Source organism: Triticum dicoccoides, chromosome 4B (genome assembly GCF_002162155.2).
Source record: "Triticum dicoccoides isolate Atlit2015 ecotype Zavitan chromosome 4B, WEW_v2.0, whole genome shotgun sequence".
NCBI classification, from domain to species: domain Eukaryota; kingdom Viridiplantae; phylum Streptophyta; class Magnoliopsida; order Poales; family Poaceae; genus Triticum; species Triticum dicoccoides.
Window position 1 is genome coordinate 480,056,268 of NC_041387.1, and position 6,383 is coordinate 480,062,650.

The 6,383-nt window shown below is 48.2% G+C and overlaps 2 long non-coding RNA genes across 2 annotated transcripts; one reads left to right on the forward strand and one right to left on the reverse strand.

Annotated features, from left to right (window-relative positions):
- The first annotated feature begins 1,713 nt into the window (after positions 1-1,713).
- LOC119290997 lies at positions 1,714-2,762 on the forward strand. The gene is made up of 3 exons (XR_005142145.1): positions 1,714-2,159; positions 2,238-2,441; positions 2,545-2,762. It is a non-coding gene; the product is annotated as an uncharacterized LOC119290997 (long non-coding RNA).
- On the reverse strand, positions 2,464-5,380 carry LOC119290998. The gene is made up of 2 exons (XR_005142146.1): positions 4,687-5,380; positions 2,464-4,572 (listed from the first exon to the last, which is right to left on the reverse strand). It is a non-coding gene; the product is annotated as an uncharacterized LOC119290998 (long non-coding RNA).
- Between the last annotated feature and the right edge of the window lie 1,003 nt (positions 5,381-6,383).

Genomic DNA, 6,383 nt, shown 5'->3' on the forward strand with positions numbered 1-6,383 from the left:
ACAGAGAATTCACGCCTCTGATGTTTCAGAGTGGTGGCAAAGTTCCTCCAGGAATTAGGGAGCTTAGCGATTATGCAGCCCGCGACAAACTTGCCCGGTAACTCGCACTTGAGAAGCTCAAATTCCTTAACAATGCATATTATCTCATGAGCCTGCTCCAATACAGGACGGTTTTCAACCATCTTGTAATCGTGGAACTGCTCTATAATATACATCTCGCTCCCTGCATCGGCGGCCCCGAATTTAGATTCGAGCGCCTCCCACAAGTCCTTGGCGACATGCACATGTAAATATGCGTCGACCAGTTTATCTCCGATCACGCTAAGAACTGCTCCGAGAAACACAACGGTAGCCTCCTTGAACGCCTTCTCCTGTTCAGGAGCAATCGTTCCCGTGGAGACACCGGTGACCCAGAACACGTTCATAGCCGTGAGCCATAACGTGGTCTTAGTCTGCCAACGCTTGAAGTATGTACCGGTAAACTTATCCGGTTTCAGTGCAGCGGCAAAGCCACTTGCCGAGAAATTCCTACACATAATAGGTTTTTGGATTGTTGAGTAAATAGGCAATTTCTCAATTAAATTAATCCATGAGTAAATCACTAGCATGGCATTGACTAAGTTGATAACGTACTGACTCTGATCTAAACATGCACGTACTAAGCAAACAGTAGACAAATCTACACATACTGCTAGTACTGCTAATATGAAAATAATCAGGAGCGGGATAAACGAGTTATACCCTCCAGTAGGCCACGCAGAGGCCGCGGCGTCCTCGGCGACCTTCTTGTCGGCTTCAGCTTTCTCGGCGGCGGCACGGTCGGCGTCGGTGGACATGGTGATGACGAAGGCGACGCGGACGTAGAGGAAGTAGACGATCGAAAGCGAGCAGTCGCGTAATCGCTGCCCAAAAACCTATTCACCCCTCACCCCGTACAGGATCCAGAAGGGCGTGGTTTCGGAGACCTGCTCTCCCGTCGACCGTGTACGTGGCGGACGGGATGGAGTCACCGGCGGCAGCAGCAGCAAAGGAACGACGGTGGGCGTGCGCGTGAGCAGATGTGATCTGTTCGTGGCGGCTAGGGTTAGGAGACACCGCATACTTATAGGCGCAGCCGCGTGGAGAGACGTGGGCTCGACCCACGTCCGAGTCCGTGACAACCCACGATCCGACGTCTCAAATCGTGGCCCAGCTGTCAGAAAACTCTTCGTTAGTGACTGGCAAAAATAAGCGCGTAGGTGTGAGCTCGGCTCAATCCCGCAACCCGCGGCGCGTCGTGGCGAGGCGTGGCGTGGCGAGGCGGGCGGCGGAGGAGTGCGCGAGGGCCTCTTCTCTTCTCAAGCTCCAATAGCATGTAGAAGAGAAACCCTTATAAACCACTCCAACTCTCCTTCCACTTCCGGGGTGGGACTAAACTTCCCACCACACCTAGTGCCATATAACCCACATGGAACCTTAGAGATTTTTCAGAAATTGCAATATGGGCCTAGAGCCCATCTCAGATTTCAGCAAGATGCATCTGATCGCACAAACCAGCACAACGGCGTAAAAATCAATCCTTTCATACATGCACAACTACCAATTTAATTGCCAATGAGCTATTAAAATTTAATTTAATTTTATAAAACTCATCCTATTTTTTTAGAGACTTCACTGAGAAATATATATACCACACACAACACAATAGTAGTAATATTCTCTAGGAAAACTATAACAGAGTTAAAAACTTGTTATGCCAAAACCAGTAAACAAGAATGTCAAACACACATACTTGTCTGAGGAAAATAATAATTAATGCACAGTTTCAATTACAAAACCCACGATCTCTAGAACAACTTGATCGAGAAACAAATAGGCGGCAACACATACACGTAATCACATTATGTGTATGCAAGAACAATCACGAAGCTGTGATTAATTGATGAAAAAGGAATTGTGTGCCTCGTGGCCCCTACCGCCGCTCCAGCCACGCGTGTGCCTCCGCGGCCGCATGCTACAGTGAGCGGCCACTCAAAGAAAGGCCTCGCCTCGTGAGTGTGGGGCTCGGCTGCCACTCCTCCAAACTTCCAAATCCACCACCAGAGCCCCAATGGCTGCCGCCGGAGACTCCAAGTCAGAGTACCGCTAGGTCCTGCTCAATCGCCGCCGTGAACACCGAGGTTAGCCAGCCCCATCCCGCTCCCGCGCGCCGCCGTGAGTTTGTAGCCAGAGCTGACCAATGGCTTGCTCTAAATCAGCTCGTCGCGACCCAGTCCTAGTGCCTCTGACCATGGAGCAAAGGAGTCCGCTGAAGGAGCTATTGTACCAAGGCAACGATCCTGTGTCTCCGAAAGATCAGGATCCTCCATCGATCTGAGCAAACATGTTCCACCTTCCAGATCTAAGTGATTGTGTTGATTTTGCTGATTTTTCAAGACATGGAGTCGTGCCCGAGGAAAAAGGTGAACTCTGAGGAGAAGCCGGTTGAAGAAAATTTCTACTTGTTTACTGAGGTATTTTTTTTGGCCCATACAGTTATATGATCAATTGATCGATTCGTTGCAGGTATCAAGTGGATACAGTGCACATTGCACACTACTTGCATCTTCGCAGTTGAAATTGAGATCAGTGAAAACCAACTACATTTGAGCAGGCCAAAAGGTAATAGAGGAGCAGTGGTAGTAGTCTGTGTTTTGTATAGGTGCTCGTTTCATGTCAATGCTTGTCATATACAAATACAGATTGGTATTGCATACATGTGCTTCAGTTAGCACATTTGGTCCCATGTTACCACTCAGACCCTCTGTCTTGGTCCCTGAGTGCAAAGGAAAAAAGGATACAATCCATCAATTTTTAGTCCTGAAGTAAGTATACTCTTGGCTATAGAAAGGTCATCAATTTGTCTTCAGTCCACAACGTCAAAAGAAAATATAGCAACGCATAAGCCTAAAATTATCATTAGTGTCTTAAACATACCAGGAGCACCATAGTAAAATATTAGAATATATTGAAACATACCAGGCCTTGTTATATCAACAACAGGGGCATACAAAGATGTTCCTAAATTTAGTAATAACTGAAACAAATCAACGTCACTCTGTACTCTTAAGTCAAAAGTTCTTAAATTCAGTAATAACTAAAACAGATCAGCTTCACTTGTACTCTTAAATCAAGAATATTGATCAACATAGTACGCATTTAGCTTCTACCACTGGGCGGCAAAAAAGGAGTGGAAATATTAGCATGAACCCAGAAATGTACCCTCATGTTTCCCTGGCCTGAAGGTAGCTATCTTGTCAACTCATTATATTTTGATCACAAATATTTTCAACATCAAGTAATTCAGTATTAAGTACTCCCTCCGTCCCAAAATAAGTGTCTCAACTTTATACTAACTTTAATACAAAATTATACTAAGGTTAAGACACTTATTTTCGGACGGAGGGAATAGTTTACAAACCAACACAAGAGGGATATTCATTCACATTGTTTGCCTTGCCTACCGCTAATGAGACGCACATTCACTACACTCTCTACTTTATCTCCTGCACAAATAAGTATCTAACACTTATCTATAGCACGAAGCCAGGATACCTGTCAGTTTTGGTTCATAGGTTTCGCATACAACAATTTGACTCAAACTTGTTACACCATAATTACCAAACAGCCTGCCGATATGTTCCATATATCTACCTCATTGCACCCACTGTAGATGTAGCACTTGTAGACTGTTAAGCCAGTAATAGTAGGAGCTTATTTTAGCTGGGTAATTGCGGATTCAGTTGCGCAGATTGCTGAAGAAAAATCTATAGACATCTGGCACTATCATATTAATACTCAAATAAATGTTAGGTGATAAGGCTTTCTAATCCGTCATATACAAACAATCTGATAACTACTAAACATGAGAATAATATGGATGCGGTACAATAGTCAGAAAATGATACTTTGATGCAGATGGCATAAGCAGCAGAAATTAGTGCCAGGTAAGAGAACACACAATGGTACGAATCCATATAGAATGACAGTGGTAAAAAAAATGCAAATTACCTGCATGTCATAGCAAATACATTCAGCTATGCCATTACTAAACTGACAACAAAATTTTTGGTTGCAGTCAATAATTAAAAGCCAGATAGATCATAGAAGAAATGGTTTCATTGTTTGTAGACATTGGACTTTAAACCTCATCTTGGTGACTTTTTTAAATAAAAGAAAGGATAATACTTTTCTAATAAAGGTTAGTACATAAATGTTCCACATGATTTCTTCAAAATATGTGAGCTCGTATAAGAATAAGAGGCTCTCATCTCTCTCCTGCAAACAGATTAACGCATCATTCAACACCAATCGTTAAAGCTGTCATGCATGCCAAATTTGCCTCTGCAGAAATGCACGCATGGCTGAAGGTAGAGCTGACCTGAAGGTCCATGGGCATGTTTGTTGGGAGCCGCTTCTCGTGAAGCTCATGGGGCAGGACGACCGGTGGCAGCAGGCCTCACAGGCAGTGCGCATCCTGCTCCTTCTCCGTCCTCGCAGGCAGGTTGGGAGCGCGTAGTCTGCCGCCTGCTTGCACGTCCTCCGGTAGCCTGCCTATATATAATCAACAAGTAATCCAACACCGAGGAGATCGATCAGTGAGCAAGAATGGAGGGTGGGATGTTTGGGCTGGAATCCGAGACCCCGCTAATGACGGCGCTGCAGCACCTGCTGAGCATCCCGGACGGCGAGGCCGGCGGACCCGGCAACACCGGCGGGGAGATTGGTGGACGCGTACGCGTTCGTGGTCGATATGCTGGGGCAGCACCGGATTTGATGGGCACCCTCGAGGGCGGCAGGGTGGCGTAGCGCCGAAGCAGAGGTGGCGGCTCCCCGGGATGACGACGCGGAGCGGAAGGCCCCGACGGCGTGAGCTTGGGGCGTCGGCGGGCTGGTCGGATCGCCCAGAGACCTCTGGCCTCTGTCAACAGCGAGGCCCCTCTCTTCTATCGTGGCCTTCGCGTGCGTCTACCAGTCGCGCGGAGGTGGGATTGGAGCCCTGCGGCCGGGCTCCGCTGCTCTTGTGCGGCACAGATCGGCGGCTGGAAGGGACGTAGGTGTGGAGGCAATTTGAGGCGAGGTATGAATCATCGATCGAGAGGAGGAGAGGCTTTTATAATTCCATATGGCGATGGAGCGGCCACACGCGGCAAATCATGGAACGGTAACGAATCGCTAGGTGATGGTGCGAGATTTAACAGGAGTTCTCTAGAGGTAGTGATCGTGGGACACGTGGAAAGAACTAAGAGAAGGAAGAGCCACGTAGCCTCTTGAATCATCGATCAGATCAAAGCGGTGACCGACACGACCAATAGCTTATCCTGTAAAAAACAATGCACGGAGACAACTCTGTCACACGCGTCATTTTCAACAGTGCATCAACCATGCAGGTGTGAAGTCTAATTTAAACCCTGAATTTGTAGAGCTAGTCAGAGACGAACCCTCACCTTCAAATCCCTTAAGTCTATACCCCGTACTTCGTAATCCCGGTCGTTTCTAACCTTGACACTCTTCTAGGAGGGGATTTGATGATGTGGCAGGAAACGCTGGGATTGCTGACTTAGCTTGGATTTCATACTCCGCATGCATGCATGTTTTTTTTATTTGCATGGATTAATGGATGCTAGGCGAGCTGTACTACAACTAAAAGAGTTCTTCTCTGTAGCGGGGCGCCACCGGCGTCGGCTAGCTGCAAGGCCAACTCACCCCAGGCGGCCCAATTTGTCCCACGATTTGCCTACGTACTGAAACATGGATTCTCTGGTTGAACGGGAGTTCGTGAACGGCGTGCGTGGCTGGGGCGCTGGGCAGGGATGGAACGCCAGAGCGACGACCAGCACGCTCTCACCTCCGAGACTGTTGCGTTCAAGGCCAGTGTCCTGCACGCGGGCTCAACACCGTATCCGAGGCCGACGTCTTGCCTGCTCGCCGTCGAGTACGCCGTTGTGCACACTCGCTCGCTCCTGTCTAAAGCCATCGAGTACGCCGTCGTGCATCCGCGCTTGCCCGCTCCTGCCTACAGCCGTCGAGTACGCAGTCCTGCAACTGCTCCTAATCCTACCTGAGTCGTCCTCCGCCGCCGCTTAAATTGCTCGTCGTCGTGGCTTCTGGCCACCCCGCATGCACGCAGTCTTGTCCTAGCTCCCGAGCCACACTGCAACGCCCGCTCCGTTGCTCTCTCGTGGCGGCGGCGGCCGGTTGCGCATGCAGGTCAGTCAATGAGAGGGCGCCAATCCTATATGATCATACGAAAGTTAGTTAGTTGGGATGGTTAACAGGTGCAGAGCTCGATCTTGCTCGCTGGTCCGTATCCTATTCTTCCCATTTTCATCTTGCTATTTATTTCTTCTGCTGAGAAGTGGGCC